Source organism: Ascaphus truei (genome assembly GCF_040206685.1).
Source record: "Ascaphus truei isolate aAscTru1 chromosome 2 unlocalized genomic scaffold, aAscTru1.hap1 SUPER_2_unloc_2, whole genome shotgun sequence".
Lineage (NCBI taxonomy): Eukaryota > Metazoa > Chordata > Amphibia > Anura > Ascaphidae > Ascaphus > Ascaphus truei.
In genome coordinates, this window is record NW_027453816.1 from 1,133,690 (window position 1) to 1,153,664 (window position 19,975).

Genomic DNA, 19,975 nt, shown 5'->3' on the forward strand with positions numbered 1-19,975 from the left:
TGTTACCCTGGCTGTAGAGTTAGTAATAGAGGGGTGTGGGGCTGTGACCCTGGCTGTAGAGTTATTAATAAGAGCGCTCACGTACTGTAATACTAATGTTGGTGCACGGCTGGATAACTGGAAAGATCTCTGGCGGACTGTAGAGGGAGAAAGGGGGTGGCCCGGTATTAAAGGGGTTGACCCCATTTGGCCATCCCCTGACCTCACCAGGGAGACAAGGGGTTAACTAGGCTGAGGCCCAGAACTGTGATTTAACCCTTGTTATAACATGTAAATGTATTTTCCCCTGTTCCCCTGTTCCATTGTAATGTCTGGTTTAATCAGTGTCTGCATCACACACACACTAGAATCCATCCGGGAGCACAAGGGTTAATAGTCCTTTAATGATTATAGCTCTTTGTGTAGTTTTCCCGCCTTTTCAGGCACCATTTTGCAGGTCCCCATTGGCCGCCATTAGGGCTCAATGCATTCCAATGGAAGATTGTGCTGTTTTAGTCCTGTTTCCTGTAAAGACCAGCAGGTGGCGTCCGAGAGGGAGAGCGGCGGTTTCCCATTGAAAGTCAATGGGCCCATTGACTTCAATGGAGATTCCTCGAGGTACCCTTTCGAAGAACGAGTTGGCTGCCGTCCAGACCGCAAACCGCAAAGCGGATACAATGTCCTTTAAAAGAGTTAAAATCACTTGAGTCAAATTCAACGTCAATTAGCGTGGGAATAAACAGTTCTAGGGCACCGAGAAATAAAATTCTTTTTGCCCCTAGTTCCTAGGCTTCCCCCCACTCGACCACAACCGGGTCCCTGAATCCTGGACCCCCGATAAGGGTCGAACCAGATAGAGCGGGTCGCGCCATAGGCTTTGCCGGTGGCGGCAGAAACGGCTCCGGAAAATGACTAAGTGTGAAATGTTGTATTTTGGTATTCCATAGCTCCGGTTCCGGAGGGCCCAGCGGATCAGGGTTTGGGGTATCTGTAGCCACTGCTCCGGCATCGCTGCAGAACCATCCTTGACCCGCTTGGACCAACCCGACGGAGTATGGACCCCCTTGAAAGTTCTGGATTTTTCCCATAGACTTCAATGGCAGCCAAACCCCATTGACCGGCTACGGCGGAAAACTCCCATTGACTTCAACGGCGGCATCGCCCCGTTGAAAGTCTATGGCGGGGATTCCCATAGCCGCCAGCGGCGGCTGTTTGCCATTGAGAGTCTATGGCGGCGAAGCCCGTTGTTTTCAATGGAGATTTAGTGAAAAGCTGAGATTTCTTTTAGCGGAGATTTCTGTATTAAAATGAAAAATGATTTACTGTGCATTTGTGTATCTCCGGCTCCAAAGGTCGTAGCAAGTCGCTGTTTGGACCATATGGTGTCCCAGTTCTGGCAATGAGAACTGGGAAGTTTGGACCTGCTAGACCCAACGGAACCGGATATTTTAATACGTTTATGTTTTATGTTTAATACTGTGTCCCAAGGTATGGACAAAGACCCAGAGGAAATTCTTTTGCATACCAGGATAGCAGATGGCCCTAGAGGCGACCCAATGTCTAGGACTTAAGTATTGTTCAAAGGGTTTTGTCACCCCCACTATTTACCTGTGGGCGGAGAAGGCTCAGACCAGAGCAGTTTTTAAGTGTTCAATTTAACACCTTCCAACAAAGGTTTTCCTGCCAGAACTCCAAATGGGTAGACCGGCTGGCATTCCATTTGCATATGTGGGGCTACAAAAATGAGACCCCAGAGTTCTACTGCGCCTGTGCCAGCTAGCAGGGGGCATGTGTTGAAATGTGTTCCCATGTTAAAGATTGGCTGGAGGTAATTGAAAACCAATCACAGGTACTTAATGTTACAGATAGAGGGACAAAAGGTTTATAAACTAGCTGTCCACCCTCTATCCTTTGTCTTCGTTTGCTGATATGGTTACCTGATATCACCTGAATGATTACCTGATTGCTGAGAGAAATGCTACATCATACTTCTCATTCCCCAACCCCTAAGTAAGTGTACCTCTTGTTTGTTACTGTATTATCTCGTGTGTTCACCTATCCTAAGGAATAAAATCACTTTATTATATCTTAAGCCTCGTTCAGTTCAAACCCAGTTATTTTTGTGTAATATTAATAAGCCTGTGGAAGCTATCATCACAGGGACATTGCCTGGCAGCGAGTTATCACAGCCGGACCTTCCTGCAGAGTAAAAGGAGGATGGTGTTTAGCAATGAGGCTGCCTCACGTGCCAGCCGGCTTCTTATCCAGACTAATACCAGCCTTCTGCAGCAGCAGCTCCTGGCGGTGGTCCACCCGCCGGAGTAACCTCTCTATCCGCAGGATGTGGAGCGCCAGGTGGCGCTTCCTCTTGAGACGAGCCACTGAAGAAGAGTTCTTCCATTTGGCCGGAGCCGTGCGGTGATGGGGGGCCCTGTGCGACGGCTGCTCCTCCCATCCCTCGGGCTCCAGCTTGAGACGAGCCACTGAAGAAGAGTTCTTCCATTTGGCCGGAGCCGTGCAGTGACCGGGGGCCCTGTGCGACGGCTGGTCCTCCCACTCCTCGGGCTCCAGCTTGAGATGGCGCTTCTCGGGCTTTTGTTCCACTTTGACCTCCGCTTGAGAGAGGGGCTGTGGGCGAGAACGTCTGCGCCTCCATCTTCTCCCTGAGGTTGAAGCAGATAAGAAAACACTTGCTTTATTTTACACTACTATCCCGAGTGCAATTTCTGCTCGTTCTGCAGCTTATAGGTACATAGTTACATATAGTTACATATAGTTACATAGTTACATATAGTTACATATTACATAGTAGATGAGCCTGAAAAAAGACGTACGTCCATCAAGTTCAACCTACGCTAAATTTAGACAACAGATACTTTATCCTATATCTGTACTTACTTATTGATCCAGAGGAAGGCAAACACAAAACCCCAGAGTCATATCATCTAATGATATCTCATAAGGGGAAAAATAAATTCCTTCCTGACTCCAAGAATTGGCAATTGGATTAATCCCTGGATCAACATCCTTCCCATGTATACTTTTTTGGTATATCCCTGTATACCTTTCCCATCTAAAAAGACGCCAACCTTTTTTTGAACAAATCTATTGTATCTGCCATTACAGTCTCCATGGGTAATGAATCCTAATTGCCCTTACTGTAAAGAACCCTTTCCTTTGTTGCTGGTGAAATCTCCTTTCCTCCAACCTTAAGGGATGAGAATATCACACAGACATAGGAATACGAGGATATATGATACAATAAGTGGCAACGTCAACAAATAAAGGATTAAGCACGGAAAGGACGCCAGTATACCCGCAGGTGTAACCCTGCAAACCACACGGATATGTCACGGAACATTCTCATCAGTCAGTAAAGGGCAAGAACATAACCTGAGGAGAGTGACACGAGTGACGCAAGTGACACGCGCAGATTGTTCACTTTATTTAAATAACGGTTCACACAATTCACATTTTCTTGGTATACAAAATCTCTGGAGGGTTTGTACAATCTTGTTATAATGTCTTTTGGAGATGAGACCGTTTTAACAAGTTACAAATAAGTAAGCCAGTAACGTTGTGAGTTGCAATCTGTCCGAGGAAGCCACTTACACGGGGCAGGTGTTTAGGAACAGACTGACCGCTCGCCTGCAAGCGCCTCTCTAAGATGGATTCACACAGGCCAAATAACCTCCAAGTAACAGCACTGGGATATGGTGTCATGTCCCCGGAATATGGTGTCATGTCCTCGGAATATGGTGTCATGTCCGTGGGATATGGTGTCATGTCCTCGGAATATGGTGTCATGTCCCTGGAATATGGTGTCATGTCCCTGGGATATGGTGTCATGTCCCTGGGATATGGTGTCATGTCCCTGGGATATGGTGTCATGTCCGTGGGATATGGTGTCATGTCCGTGGGATATGGTGTCATGTCCCCGGAATATGGTGTCATGTCCCCGGAATATGGTGTCATGTCCCCGGAATATGGTGTCATGTCCCCGGAATATGGTGTCATGTCCCCGGAATATGGTGTCATGTCCCCGGAATATGGTGTCATGTCCCCGGGATATGGTGTCATGTCCGTGGGATATGGTGTCATGTCCGTGGGATATGGTGTCATGTCTGTTGGATATGGTGTCATGTCCGTGGGATATGGTGTCATGTCCCCGGAATATGGTGTCATGTCCCCGGAATATGGTGTCATGTCCCCGGAATATGGTGTCATGTCCCGGGATACGGTGTCATGTCCCCGGGATACGTGTCATGTCCCGGAATATGGTGTCATGTCCCGGAATATGGTGTCATGTCCCCGGAATATGGTGTCATGTCCCGGAATATGGTGTCATGTCCCCGGAATATGGTGTCATGTCCCCGGAATATGGTGTCATGTCCCCGGAATATGGTGTCATGTCCCGGAATATGGTGTCATGTCCCCGGAATATGGTGTCATGTCCCCGGAATATGGTGTCATGTCCCCGGAATATGGTGTCATGTCCCCCGAATATGGTGCCATGTCCCCGGAATATGGTGTCATGTCCCTGGAATATGGTGTCATGTCCGTGGGATATGGTGTCATGTCCCCGGAATACGGTGTCATGTCCCCGGAATACGGTGTCATGTCGCCAGAATATGGTGTCATGTCCCCAGAATATGGTGTCATGTCCGTGGGATATGGTGTCATGTCCCCGGGATATGGTGTCATGTCCCCGGAATATGGTGTCTTGTCCCCGGGATATGGTGTCATGTCCCCGGGATATGGTGTCATGTCCCCGGAATATGGTGTCATGCCCCCGGAATATGGTGTCATGTCAGGGAATATGGTGTCATGTCCCCGGAATACGGTGTCATGTCCCCGGAATACGGTGTCATGTCCCTGGGATATGTGTCATGTCCCGGAATATGGTGTCATGTCTCCGGAATATGGTGTCATGTCCCGGAATATGGTGTCATGTCCCCGGAATATGGTGTCATGTCCCGGAATATGGTGTCATGTCCCCGGAATATGGTGTCATGTCCCCGGAATATGGTGTCATGTCCCCGGAATATGGTGTCATGTCTCCGGAATATGGTGTCATGTCCCCGGAATATGGAGTCATGTCCGTGGGATATGGTGTCATGTCCCCGGGATATGGTGTCATGTCCCCGGAATATGGTGTCATGTCCGTGGGATATGGTGCCATGTCCCCGGAATACGGTGTCATGTCCCCGGAATACGGTGTCATGTCGCCAGAATATGGTGTCATGTCCCCAGAATATGGTGTCATGTCCGTGGGATATGGTGTCATGTCCCCGGGATATGGTGTCATGTCTCCGGAATATGGTGTCTTGTCCCCGGGATATGGTGTCATGTCCCCGGGATATGGTGTCATGTCTCCGGAATATGGTGTCTTGTCCCCGGGATATGGTGTCATGTCCCCGGGATATGGTGTCATGTCCCCGGAATATGGTGTCATGTCCCCGGAATATGGTGTCATGTCCCCGGAATATGGTGTCATGTCCCGGAATATGGTGTCATGTCCTGGAATACGGTGTCATGTCCCCGGAATACGGTGTCATGTCCCCGGAATATGGTGTGATGTCCCCGGAATATAGTGTCATGTCCCCGGGATATGGTGTCATGTCCCTGGAATATGGTGTCATGTCCCCGGAATACGGTGTCATGTCCTGGGAATACGGTGTCATGTCCCCTGGAATATGGAGTCATGTCCCAGGAATATGGTGTCATGTCCTGGAATATGGTGTAATGTCCCGGAATATGGTGTCATGTCCTGGAATACGGTGTCATGTCCCCGGAATACGGTGTCATGTCCCCGGAATATGGTGTGATGTCCCTGGAATATGGTGTCATGTCCCCGGGATATGGTGTCACGTCCCTGGGATATGGTGTCACGTCCCTGGAATATGGTGTCACGTCCCCGGAATATGGTGTCATGTCCTCGGAATATGGTGTCATGTCCCCGGAATATGGTGTCATGTCCCGGAATATGGTGTCATGTCCCCGGAATACGGTGTCATGTCCCCGGAATACGGTGTCATGTCCCTGGGATATGGTGTCATGTCCCGGAATATGGTGTCACGTCCCCGGAATATGGTGTCATGTCCCCGGGATATGGTGTCACGTCCCTGGAATATGGTGTCATGTCCCTGGGATATGGTGTCATCCTGGAATATGGTGTCACGTCCCCGGAATATGGTGTCATGTCCCCGGGATATGGTGTCACGTCCCTGGAATATGGTGTCATGTCCCCGGAATATGGTGTCATGTCCCTGGGATATGGTGTCATCCTGGAATATGGTGTCATGTCCCTGGAATATGGTGTCATGTCCCTGGGATATGGTGTCATCTTGGGATACGGTGTCATGTCCCTGGGATACGGTGTCATGTCCCTGGGAATTGGTATCATGTCCCCGGAATATGGTGTCATGTCCCCGGAATATGGTGTCATGTCCCCGGGATATGGTGTCATGTCCCCGGGATATGGTATCATGTCCCCGGAATATGGTGTCATGTCCACGGAATATGGTGTCATGTCCCGGGATATGGTGTCATGTCCCCGGGATATGGTGTCATGTCCCCGGGATATGGTGTCATGTCCCCGGGATATGGTGTCATGTCCCCGGGATATGGTGTCATGTCCCTGGAATACGGTGTCGTCATCCTGGGATACGGTGTCATCCTGGGATATGGTGTCATGTCCCTGGGATATGGTGTCATCCTGGGATATGGTGTCATGTCCCCGGGATATGGTGTCATGTCCCTGGAATATGGTGTCATGTCCCCGGAATACGGTGTCATGTCCATGGGATATGGTGTCATGTCCCCGGAATATGGTGTCATGTCCCCGGAATATGGTGTCACGTCCCTGGAATATGGTGTCATGTCCCTGGGATATGGTGTCACGTCCCTGGAATATGGTGTCATCCTGGAATATGGTGTCATCCTGGGATACGGTGTCATGTCCCTGGGATACGGTGTCATGTCCCTGGGAATTGGTATCATGTCCCCGGAATATGGTGTCATGTCCCCGGGATATGGTGTCATGTCCCCGGGATATGGTATCATGTCCCCGGAATATGGTGTCATGTCCCCGGAATATGGTGTCATGTCCCCGGAATATGGTGTCACGTCCCCGGGATATGGTGTCACGTCCTCGGGATATGGTGTTACGTCCCCGGAATATGGTGTCACATCCCCGGAATATGGTGTCACGTCCCCGGAATATGGTGTCATGTCCCCGGAATATGGTGTCATGTCCCCGGGATATGGTGTCATGTCCCCGGGATATGGTATCATGTCCCCGGAATATGGTGTCATGTCCCCGGAATATGGTGTCATGTCCCCGGAATATGGTGTCATGTCCCCGGAATATGGTGTCATGTCCCCGGAATATGGTGTCATGTCCCCGGAATATGGTGTCATTTCCCTGGGATATGGTGTCATCCTGGGATACGGTATAATGTCCCTGGGATACGGTGTCATGTCCCTGGGAATTGGTATCATGTCCCCGGAATATGGTGTCATGTCCCCGGAATATGGTGTCATGTCCCCGGAATATGGTGTCATGTCCCTGGGATATGGTGTCATCCTGGGATACGGTGTCATGTCCCTGGGATATGGTGTCATGTCCCTGGGAATTGGTATCATGTCCCCGGAATATGGTGTCATGTCCCCGAAACATGGTGTCATGTCCCCGGAATATGGTGTCACGTCCCCGGAATATGGTGTCATGTCCCCGGAATATGGTGTCATGTCCCTGAAATATGGTGTCATGGCCCGGAATATGGTGTAAAATCCCTGGAATATGGTGTCATGTCCCTGGGATATGGTGTCATGTCCCTGAAATATGGTGTCATGGCCCGGAATATGGTGTAAAATCCCTGGAATATGGTGACATGTCAAAGAATATGGTGTCATGTCCCTGGGATATGGTGTCATGTCCCCGGAATATGGTGTTATGTCCCCGGAATACAGTGTCATGTCCCCGGAATATGGTGTCATGTCCCCGGAATATGGTGTCATGTCCCTGGAATATGGTGTCATGTCCCTGGGATATGGTGTCATGTCCCTGGGATATGGTGTCATGTCCGTGGCATATGGTGTCATGTCCCTGGAATACGGTGTCATGCCCCGGAATACGGTGTCATGTCCCCGGAATATGGTGTCACGTCCCCGGAATATGGTGTCATGTCCCTAGAATATGGTGTCATGTCCCCGGAATATGGTGTCACGTCCCCGGAATATGGTGTCACGTCCCCGGGATACGGTGTCATGTCCGTGGGATATGGTGTAAAATCCCTGGAATATGGTGACATGTCAAAGAATATGGTGTCATGTCCCCGGAATATGGTGTCATGTCCCTGGAATATGGTGTCATGTCCCTGTGTGTGATGTACCAAACACAGGCTGGAGAAGGTGCACACTCTGTGTCTGTACACAGGCTGGAGAAGGTTCCGGACTAGGCACTTCGCTGCATACTCTGTGTCTGTACACAGGCTGGAGAAGGTTCCGGACTAAGCACCTCGCTGCACTCTCTGTGTCTGTACACAGGCTGGAGAAAGTTCCAGACTAGGTACGTCGCTGCACTCTCTGTGTCTGTACACAGACTGGAGAAGGTTCCGGACTAGGCACCTCGCTGCGCACTCTGTGTCTGTACACAGGCTGGAGAAGGTTCCGGACTAAGCACCTCGCTGCACTCTCTGTGTCTGTACACAGGCTGGAGAAGGTTCCAGACTAGGTACGTCGCTGCACTCTCTGTGTCTGTACACAGGCTGGAGAAGGTTCCGGACTAGGCACCTCGCTGCACACTCTGTGTCTGTACACAGGCTGGAGAAGGTTCCGGACTAGGCACCTCGCTGCACACTCTGTGTCTGTACACAGGCTGGAGAAGGTTCCGGACTAGGCACCTCGCTGCACTCTCTGTGTCTGTACACAGGCTGGAGAAGGTTCCGGACTAGGCACCTCGCTGCACTCTCTGTGTCTGTACACAGGCTGGAGAAGGTTCCGGACTAGGCACCTCGCTGCACTCTCTGTGTCTGTACACAGGCTGGAGAAGGTTCTGGACTAGGCACCTCGGTGCACACTCTGTGTCTGTACACAGGCTGGAGAAGGTTCCGGACTAGGCACCTCGCTGCACTCTCTGTCTGTACACAGGCTGGAGAAGGTTCCAGACTAGGCACCTCGCTGCACACTCTGTGTCTGTACACAGGCTGGAGAAGGTTCCGGACTAGGCACCTCGCTGCACTCTCTGTCTGTACACAGGCTGGAGAAGGTTCCAGACTAGGCACCTCGCTGCACACTCTGTGTCTGTACACAGGCTGGAGAAGGTTCCGGACTAAGCACCTCGCTGCACTCTCTGTGTCTGTACACAGGCTGGAGAAGGTTCCGGACTAGGCACCTCGCTGCACTCTCTGTGTCTGTACACAGAGAAAGAGGTTCCTTGTTATGTTGCCTCTGTGCCCCATGAAATCGAATTTCTCTTGTTCCTCAAAATCAGATTCAAAGTTCAATATGCGAAGGGTGCGGGGGTCCCCAGGGTTGTCCCCAGGGTGGGGGGTCCCCAGGGTGGGGGGAGGGGGCCCCCCTGAAACACTGTGGCTGGTTTTGTCCCTGCGTGGGGGGCTGGATAAATTATTGGGGTACGATACCGCTGACGTAGTTAACACGGTGTTTGCAGTCGTCTCTCTATTTTGAATGCTTCAAAAATAAATTGCAAGCTTCTGGGCTCACTGACGCCCTGCACGTTTTGCTATTTAAAGCACTGTGCTCGTTCTGTACTACAGATAACACTTCCGCCCCCAGTGAGGCCATGAATAATGTGGCACAGTCTGTAATCCATTCCCGGACGCACACCTGGGGACGTCTTACTCCGTGACAGAGAAAGTGGCGCTAAAACAGGACAGGCCCCCACTAATCCCATCAACACACCCACTGCAAATCCTCGGAAAGCCCCAGATACAGTAATACTCGGTACCCACCTCTGCTGCTGCCCGCAGGTCTGTGGAAGGGGGGTGGCCAGCAGAAGCTGCTCCCTTGTGGGGGAGGGGATGCTGCTCGGAGAGAGAGTAAGGATTAGCACGGACTTCTCTGACAGAGAGCACCTCGGCAGTTGGGTAACCCCTGATTAAGCACACGGCATTACTTACACGGCTGGGGGGGGGCACACACCCCCCCCCCCACATTCCCAGGTGATGGAAGTGCCTGCTCATGGCGTTATTCTGCACACCATGTGTACGTGTGACACAGTGTATGCTGCACGCAGGGCACAGACGTCCGTCGCACTTATATACCGAGCCACTCGGTATCCTCCCATACGGGGCACGGCCATTAACACGAGGGCCACCATCAGGGGGCGAGTGACGGGCCAGCGGCCCCGAGCCTGCTAACATGTTGGCGAAGAAGCTGATCATGTAGGATACCAAACAAGCTGCCAGTAAGTACCCTCCCCCCGCCAAACAAGCTGCCAGTAAGTACCCTCCCCCACCAAACAAGCTGCCAGTAAGTACCCTCCCCCCACCAAACAAGCTGCCAGTAAGTACCCTCCCCCCGCCAAACAAGCTGCCAGTAAGTACCCTCCCCCGCCAAACAAGCTGCCAGTAAGTACCCTCCCCCACCAAACAAGCTGCCAGTAAGTACCCTCCCCCCGCCAAACAAGCTGCCAGTAAGTACCCTCCCCCGCCAAACAAGCTGCCAGTAAGTACCCTCCCCCGCCAAACAAGCTGCCAGTAAGTACCCTCCCCCGCCAAACAAGCTGCCAGTAAGTACCCCTCCCCCCCGCCAAACAAGCTGCCAGTAAGTACCCTCCCCCCACCAAACAAGCTGCCAGTAAGTACCCCTCCCCCGCCAAACAAGCTGCCAGTAAGTACCCTCCCCCGCCAAACAAGCAACCAGTAAGTACCCTCCCCCGCCAAACAAGCTGCCAGTAAGTACCCTCCCCCGCCAAACAAGCAACCAGTAAGTACCCTCCCCCCGCCAAACAAGCAACCAGTAAGTACCCTCCCCCCGCCAAACAAGCTGCCAGTAAGTACCCTCCCCCGCCAAACAAGCTGCCAGAAAGTACCCTCCCCCCGCCAAACAAGCTGCCAGTAAGTACCCTCCCCGCCAAACAAGCTGCCAGTAAGTACCCTCCCCCCGCCAAACAAGCTGCCAGTAAGTACCCTGCCCCCGCCAAACAAGCTGCCAGTAAATACCCTCCCCCCGCCAAACAAGCTGCCAGTAAGTACCCTCCCCCCGCCAAACAAGCTGCCAGTAAGTACCCTCCTCCGCCAAACAAGCTGCCAGTAAGTACACTCCCCCACCAAACAAGCTGCCAGTAAGTACCCTCCCCCGCCAAACAAGCTGCCAGTAAGTACCCTCCAACCGCCAAACAAGCTGCCAGTAAGTACCCCCCGCCAAACAAGCTGCCAATAAGTACCCTCCCCCCGCCAAACAAGCTGCCAGTAAGTACCCTCCACCGCCAAACAAGCTGCCAGTAAGTACCCTCCCCCCACCAAACAAGCTGCCAGTAAGTACCCCTCCCCCGCCAAACAAGCTGCCAGTAAGTACCCTCCCCCGCCAAACAAGCAACCAGTAAGTACCCTCCCCCGCCAAACAAGCTGCCAGTAAGTACCCTCCCCCGCCAAACAAGCTGCCAGTAAGTACCCCTCCCCCCGCCAAACAAGCTGCCAATAAGTACCCTCCCCCCGCCAAACAAGCTGCCAGTAAGTACCCCTCCCCCCGCCAAACAAGCTGCCAGTAAGTACCCTCCCCCGCCAAACAAGCTGCCAGTAAGTACCCTCCCCCCGCCAAACAAGCTGCCAGTAAGTACCCTCCCCCCGCCAAACAAGCTGCCAGTAAGTACCCTCCCCTGCCAAACAAGCTGCCAGTAAGTACCCTCCCCCCGCCAAACAAGCTGCCAGTAAGTACCCCCCGCCAAACAAGCTGCCAGTAAGTACCCCCCGCCAAACAAGCTGCCAACAAGTACCCTCCCCCGCCAAACAAGCTGCCAATAAGTACCCTCCCCCCGCCAAACAAGCTGCCAATAAGTACCCTCCCCCCGCCAAACAAGCTGCCAGTAAGTACCCTCCCCCCCGCCAAACAAGCTGCCAGTAAGTACCCTCCCCCGCCAAACAAACTGCCAGTAAGTACCCTCCCCCCGCCAAACAAGCTGCCAGTAAGTACCCTCCCCCGCCAAACAAGCTGCCAGTAAGTACCCTCCCCCCGCCAAACAAGCTGCCAGTAAGTACTCTCCCCCCGCCAAACAAGCTGCCAGTAAGTACCCTCCCCCGCCAAACAAGCTGCCAGTAAGTACCCTCCCCCCGCCAAACAAGCTGCCAGTAAGTACCCCTCCCCCCGCCAAACAAGCTGCCAGTAAGTACCCTCCCTCGCCAAACAAGCTGCCAGTAAGTACCCTCCCCCGCCAAACAAGCTGCCAGTAAGTACCCTCCCCGCCAAACAAGCTGCCAGTAAGTACCCTCCCCCGCCAAACAAGCTGCCAGTAAGTACCCTCACCCGCCAAACAAGCTGCAAGTAAGTACCCTCCCCCGCCAAACAAGCTGCCAGTAAGTACCCTCCCCCGCCAAACAAGCTGCCAGTAAGTACCCTCCCCCCGCCAAACAAGCTGCCAGTAAGTACCCTCCCCGCCCGCCAAACAAGCTGCCAGTAAGTACCCTCCCCCCGCCAAACAAGCTGCCAGTAAGTACCCTCCCCCCGCCAAACAAGCTGCCAGTAAGTACCCTCCCCCCGCCAAACAAGCTGCCAGTAAGTACCCCTCCCCCCGCCAAACAAGCTGCCAGTAAGTACCCCTCCTCCCCCACCAAACAAGCTGCCAGTAAGTACCCTCCCCCCGCCAAAAAAGCTGCCAGTAAGTACCCTCCCTGCCAAACAAGCTGCCAGTAAGCACCCTCCCCCCGCCAAACAAGCTGTCAGTAAGTACCCTCCCCCTGCCAAACAAGCTGCCAGTAAGTACCCTCCCCCCGCCAAACAAGCTGCCAGTAAGTACCCTCCCCCGCCAAACAAGCTGCCTGTAAGTACCCTCCTCCCACCAAACAAGCTGCCAGTAAGTACCCTCCCCCCGCCAAACAAGCTGCCAGTAAGTACTCTCCCCCCGCCAAACAAGCTGCCAGTAACTACCCTCCCCCCGCCAAACAAGCTGCCAGTAAGTACCCTCCCCCCCGCCAAACAAGCTGCCAGTAAGTACCCTCCCCCCACCAAACAAGCTGCCAGTAAGTACCCTCCCCCGCCAAACAAGCTGCCAGTAAGTACACTCCCCCCGCCAAACAAGCTGCCAGTAAGTACCCTCCCCACCAAACAAGCTGCCAGTAAGTACCCTCCCCCGCCAAACAAGCTGCCAGTAAGTACCCTCCCTCGCCAAACAAGCTGCCAGTAAGTACCCCTCCCCCGCCAAACAAGCTGCCAGTAAGTACCCTCCCCCGCCAAACAAGCTGCCAGTAAGTACCCTCCCTCGCCAAACAAGCTGCCAGTATGTACCCTCCCCCCGCCAAACAAGCTGCCAGTAAGTACCCTCCCCCCGCCAAACAAGCTGCCAGTAAGTACCCTCCCCGCCCGCCAAACAAGCTGCCAGTAAGTACCCTCCCCGCCCCCGCCAAACAAGCTGCCAGTAAGTACCCTACCCACCCGCCAAACGAGCTGCCAGTAAGTACCCCTCCGCCCGCCAAACAAGCTGCCAGTAAGTACCCCTCCCCCCACCAAACAAGCTGCCAGTAAGTACCCTCCCCCCGCCAAACAAGCTGCCAGTAAGTACCTTCCCCCGCCAAACAAGCTGCCAGTAAGTACCCTCCCCCGCCAAACAAGCTGCCAGTAAGTACCCCTCCCCCCCGCCAAACAAGCTGCCAGTAAGTACCCTCCCCCCACCAAACAAGCTGCCAGTAAGTACCCCTCCCCCGCCAAACAAGCTGAAAGTAAGTACCCTCCCCCGCCAAACAAGCAACCAGTAAGTACCCTCCCCCGCCAAACAAGCTGCCAGTAAGTACCCTCCCCCGCCAAACAAGCAACCAGTAAGTACCCTCCCCCGCCAAACAAGCAACCAGTAAGTACCCTCCCCCCGCCAAACAAGCTGCCAGTAAGTACCCTCCCCCGCCAAACAAGCTGCCAGTAAGTACCCTCCCCCCGCCAAACAAGCTGCCAGTAAGTACCCTCCCCCGCCAAACAAGCTGCCAGTAAGTACCCTCCCCCCGCCAAACAAGCTGCCAGTAAGTACCCTGCCCCCGCCAAACAAGCTGCCAGTAAATACCCTCCCCCCGCCAAACAAGCTGCCAGTAAGTACCCTCCCCCCGCCAAACAAGCTGCCAGTAAGTACCCTCCTCCGCCAAACAAGCTGCCAGTAAGTACACTCCCCCACCAAACAAGCTGCCAGTAAGTACCCTACCCCGCCAAACAAGCTGCCAGTAAGTACCCTCCAACCGCCAAACAAGCTGCCAGTAAGTACCCCCCGCCAAACAAGCTGCCAATAAGTACCCTCCCCCCGCCAAACAAGCTGCCAGTAAGTACCCTCCCCCGCCAAACAAGCTGCCAGTAAGTACCCTCCCCCGCCAAACAAGCTGCCAGTAAGTACCCCCCGCCAAACAAGCTGCCAACAAGTACCCTCCCCCCGCCAAACAAGCTGCCAATAAGTACCCTCCCCCCGCCAAACAAGCTGCCAATAAGTACCCTCCCCCCGCCAAACAAGCTGCCAGTAAGTACCCTCCCCCCGCCAAACAAGCTGCCAGTAAGTACCCTCCCCCGCCAAACAAGCTGCCAGTAAGTACCCTCCCCCCGCCAAACAAGCTGCCAGTAAGTACCCTCCCCCCGCCAAACAAGCTGCCAGTAAGTACCCTCCCCCCGCCAAACAAGCTGCCAGTAAGTACCCTCCCCCCGCCAAACAAGCTGCCAGTAAGTACTCTCCCCCCGCCAAACAAGCTGCCAGTAAGTACCCTCCCCCGCCAAACAAGCTGCCAGTAAGTACCCTCCCCCCGCCAAACAAGCTGCCAGTAAGTACCCCTCCCCCCGCCAAACAAGCTGCCAATAAGTACCCTCCCCCCGCCAAACAAGCTGCCAGTAAGTACCCTCCCCCCCGCCAAACAAGCTGCCAGTAAGTACCCTCCCCCCCGCCAAACAAGCTGCCAGTAAGTACCCTCCCCCCGCCAAACAAGCTGCCAGTAAGTACCCTCCCACCGCCAAACAAGCTGCCAGTAAGTACCCTCCCCTGCCAAACAAGCTGCCAGTAAGTACCCTCCCCCCGCCAAACAAGCTGCCAGTAAGTACCCCCCGCCAAACAAGCTGCCAGTAAGTACCCCCCGCCAAACAAGCTGCCAACAAGTACCCTCCCCCCGCCAAACAAGCTGCCAATAAGTACCCTCCCCCCGCCAAACAAGCTGCCAATAAGTACCCTCCCCCCGCCAAACAAGCTGCCAGTAAGTACCCTCCCCCCCGCCAAACAAGCTGCCAGTAAGTACCCTCCCCCGCCAAACAAGCTGCCAGTAAGTACCCTCCCCCGCCAAACAAGCTGCCAGTATGTACCCTCCCCCGCCAAACAAGCTGCCAGTAAGTACCCTCCCCCCGCCAAACAAGCTGCCAGTAAGTACCCTCCCCGCCCGCCAAACAAGCTGCCAGTAAGTACCCTCCCCCCACCAAACAAGCTGCCAGTAAGTACCCTCCCCCCGCCAAACAAGCTGCCAGTAAGTACCCTCCCCCCCGCCAAACAAGCTGCCAGTAAGTACCCTCCCCCCCGCCAAACAAGCTGCCAGTAAGTACCCTCCCCCCGCCAAACAAGCTGCCAGTAAGTACCCTCCCCCCGCCAAACAAGCTGCCAGTAAGTACCCTCCCCCGCCAAACAAGCTGCCAGTAAGTACCCTCCCCCCGCCAAACAAGCTGCCAGTAAGTACCCCTCCCCCTGCCAAACAAGCTGCCAGTAAGTACCCTCCCCCCACCAAACAAGCTGCCAGTAAGTACCCCTCCCCCCGCCAAACAAGCTGCCAGTAAGTACCCTCCCCCGCCAAACAAGCTGCCAGTAAGTACCCCTCCCCCGCCAAACAAGCTGCCAGTAAGTACCCTCCCCCGCCAAACAAGCTGCCAGTAAGTACCCCTCCCCCCGCCAAACAAGCTGCCAGTAAGTACCCTCCCCTGCCAAAAAAGCTGCCAGTAAGTACCCTCCCCCGCCAAACAAGCTGCCAGTAAGTACCCTCCCCCCGCCAAACAAGCTGCCAGTAAGTACCCTCCCCCCCGCCAAACAAGATGCCAGTAAGTACCCTCCCCCCGCCAAACAAGCTGCCAGTAAGTACCCTCCCCCCGCCAAACAAGCTGCCAGTAAGTACCCTCCCCCCGCCAAACAAGCTGCCAGTAAGTACCCTCCCCCGCCAAACAAGCTGCCAGTAAGTACCCTCCCCCCGCCAAACAAGCTGCCAGTAAGTACCCCTCCCCCCTGCCAAACAAGCTGCCAGTAAGTACCCTCCCCCCACCAAACAAGCTGCCAGTAAGTACCCCTCCCCCCGCCAAACAAGCTGCCAGTAAGTACCCTCCCCCGCCAAACAAGCTGCCAGTAAGTACCCCTCCCCCGCTAAACAAGCTGCCAGTAAGTACCCTCCCCCGCCAAACAAGCTGCCAGTAAGTACCCCTCCCCCCGCCAAACAAGCTGCCAGTAAGTACCCTCCCCTGCCAAAAAAGCTGCCAGTAAGTACCCTCCCCCGCCAAACAAGCTGCCAGTAAGTACCCTCCCCCCGCCAAACAAGCAACCAGTAAGTACCCCTCCCCCGCCAAACAAGCTGCCAGTAAGTACCCCTCCTCCCCCACAAAACAAGCTGCCAGTAAGTACCCTCCCCCCGCCAAACAAGCTGCCAGTAAGTACCCTCCCCCGCCAAACAAGCTGCCAGTAAGTACCCTCCCCCGCCAAACAAGCTGCCAGTAAGTACCCTCCCCCCGCCAAACAAGCTGCCAGTAAGTACCCTCCCCCCGCCAAACAAGCTGCCAGTCAGTACGCTCCCCCCCGCCAAACAAGCAACCAGTAAGTACCCTCCCCCCGCCAAACAAGCAACCAGTAAGTACCCTCCAGCCCGCCAAACAAGCTGCCAGTAAGTACCCTCCCCCCGCCAAACAAGCTGCCAGTAAGTAACCTCCCCCCGCCAAACAAGCAACCAGTAAGTACCCTCCCCCCGCCAAACAAGCTGCCAGTAAGTACCCTCCCCCAAACAAGCTGCCAGTAAGTACCCCCCGCCAAACAAGCTGCCAGTAAGTACCCTCCCCCGCCAAACAAGCAACCAGTAAGTACCCTCCCCCCGCCAAACAAGCAACCAGTAAGTACCCTCCCCCCGCCAAACAAGCTGCCAGTAAGTACCCTCCCCCGCCAAACAAGCTGCCAGTGAGTACCCTCCCCCGCCAAACAAGCTGCCAGTAAGTACCCTCCCCCGCCAAACAAGCTGCCAGTAAGTACCCTCCCCCCGCCAAACAAGCTGCTAGTAAGTACCCTGTCCCCGCCAAACAAGCTGCCAGTAAATACCCTCCCCCCGCCAAACAAGCTGCCAGTAAGTACCCTCCCCCCGCCAAACAAGCTGCCAGTAAGTACCCTCCCCCGCCAAACAAGCTGCCAGTAAGTACCCTCCCCCACCAAACAAGCTGCCAGTAAGTACCCTCCCCCGCCAAACAAGCTGCCAGTAAGTACCCTCCCCCCGCCAAACAAGCTGCCAGTAAGTACCCCCCGCCAAACAAGCTGCCAATAAGTACCCTCCCCCCGCCAAACAAGCTGCCAGTAAGTACCCTCCCCCGCCAAACAAGCTGCCAGTAAGTACCCTCCCCCCGCCAAACAAGCTGCCAGTAAGTACCCCCCGCCAAACAAGCTGCCAACAAGTACCCCCCCGCCAAACAAGCTGCCAATAAGTACCCTCCCCCGCCAAACAAGCTGCCAATTAGTACCCTCCCCCGCCAAACAAGCTGCCAGTAAGTACCCTCCCCCCGCCAAACAAGCTGCCAGTAAGTACCCTCCCCCACCAAACAAGCTGCCAGTAAGTACCCTCCCCCCGCCAAACAAGCTGCCAGTAAGTACCCTCCCCCCGCCAAACAAGCTGCCAGTAAGTACCCTCCCCCCGCCAAAGAAGCTGCCAGTAAGTACTCTCCCCCCGCCAAACAAGCTGCCAGTAAGTACCCTCCCCCGCCAAACAAGCTGCCAGTAAGTACCCTCCCCCCGCCAAACAAGCTGCCAGTAAGTACCCCTCCCCCGCCAAACAAGCTGCCAATAAGTACCCTCCCCCGCCAAACAAGCTGCCAGTAAGTACCCTCCCCCGCCAAACAAGCTGCCAGTAAGTACCCTCCCCCGCCAAACAAGCTGCCAGTAAGTACCCTCCCCCCGCCAAACAAGCTGCCAGTAAGTACCCTCCCCCGCCAAACAAGCTGCCAGTAAGTACCCTCCCCCCGCCAAACAAGCTGCCAGTAAGTACCCTCCCCCCGCCAAACAAGCTGCCAGTAAGTACCCCCGCCAAACAAGCTGCCAACAAGTACCCTCCCCCCGCCAAACAAGCTGCCAATAAGTACCCTCCCCCGCCAAACAAACTGCCAATAAGTACCCTCCCCCGCCAAACAAGCTGCCAGTAAGAACCCTCCCCCCGCCAAACAAGCTGCCAGTAAGTACCCCCCGCCAAACAAGCTGCCAACAAATACCCTACCCCCGCCAAACAAGCTGGCAATAAGTACCCTCCCCCCGCCAAACAAGCTGCCAATAAGTACCCGCCCCCCGCCAAACAAGCTGCCAGTAAGTACCCTCCCCCCGCCAAACAAGCTGCCAGTAAGTACCCTCCCCTGCCAAACAAGCTGCCAGTAAGTACCCTCCCCCCCGCCAAACAAGCTGCCATTAAGTACCCTCCCCCCGCCAAACAAGCTGCCAGTAAGTACCCTCCCCCGCCAAACAAGCTGCCAGTAAGTACTCTCCCCCCGCCAAACAAGCTGCCAGTAAGTACCCTCCCCCGCCAAACAAGCTGCCAGTAAGTACCCTCCCCCGCCAAACAAGCTGCCAGTAAGTACGCTCCCCCCGCCAAACAAGCTGCCAGTAAGTACCCCCCCCCGCCAAACAAGCTGCCAACAAGTACCCTCCCCCCGCCAAACAAGCTGCCAATAAGTACCCTCCCCCCCGCCAAACAAGCTGCCAGTAAGTACCCTCCCCCGCCAAACAAGCTGCCAGTAAGTACCCTCCCCCCCGCCAAACAAGCTGCCAGTAAGTACCCTCCCCCCGCCAAACAAGCTGCCAGTAAGTACCCTCCCCCGCCAAACAAGCTGCCAGTAAGTACCCTCCCCCCGCCAAACAAGCTGCCAGTAAGTACCCCTCCCCCCGCCAAACAAGCTGCCAGTAAGTACCCTCCCCCGCCAAACAAGCTGCCAGTAAGTACCCTCCCCCGCCAAACAAGCTGCCAGTAAGTACCCTCCCTGCCAAACAAGCTGCCAGTAAGTACCCTCCCCCGCCAAACAAGCTGCCAGTAAGTACCCTCACCCGCCAAACAAGCTGCAAGTAAGTACCCTCCCCCGCCAAACAAGCTGCCAGTAAGTACCCTCCCCCGCCAAACAAGCTGCCAGTAAGTACCCTCCCCCCGCCAAACAAGCTGCCAGTAAGTACCCTCCCCGCCCGCCAAACAAGCTGCCAGTGAGTACCCTCCCCCCGCCAAACAAGCTGCCAGTAAGTACCCTCCCCCCGCCAAACAAGATTCCAGTAAGTACCCTCCCCCGCCAAACAAGCTGCCAGTAAGTACCCCTCCCCCCGCCAAACAAGCTGCCAGTAAGTACCCCTCCTCCCCCACCAAACAAGCTGCCAGTAAGTACCCCCCCCCTGCCAAAAAAGCTGCCAGTAAGTACCCTCCCTGCCAAACAAGCTGCCAGTAAGCACCCTCCCCCCGCCAAACAAGCTGTCAGTAAGTACCCTCCCCCTGCCAAACAAGCTGCCAGTAAGTACCCTCCCCCCGCCAAACAAGCTGCCAGTAAGTACCCTCCCCCGCCAAACAAGCTGCCTGTAAGTACCCTCCTCCCACCAAACAAGCTGCCAGTAAGT

At 54.9% G+C, this 19,975-nt stretch overlaps 1 long non-coding RNA gene across 1 annotated transcript in view; it reads right to left on the minus strand.

Annotated features, from left to right (window-relative positions):
* Nucleotides 1–229: 229 nt before the first annotated feature.
* The window catches only part of LOC142473262 (uncharacterized), a 62,564-nt gene continuing 42,818 nt past the window's right edge, over nt 230–19,975 (minus strand). The window contains exons 2-3 of the long non-coding RNA XR_012790015.1: nt 9,957–10,028; nt 230–2,642 (exon numbers count right to left, since the gene is read on the minus strand). This is a non-coding gene — a long non-coding RNA (uncharacterized LOC142473262). The remainder of the gene's footprint in view (nt 2,643–9,956; nt 10,029–19,975) is intronic.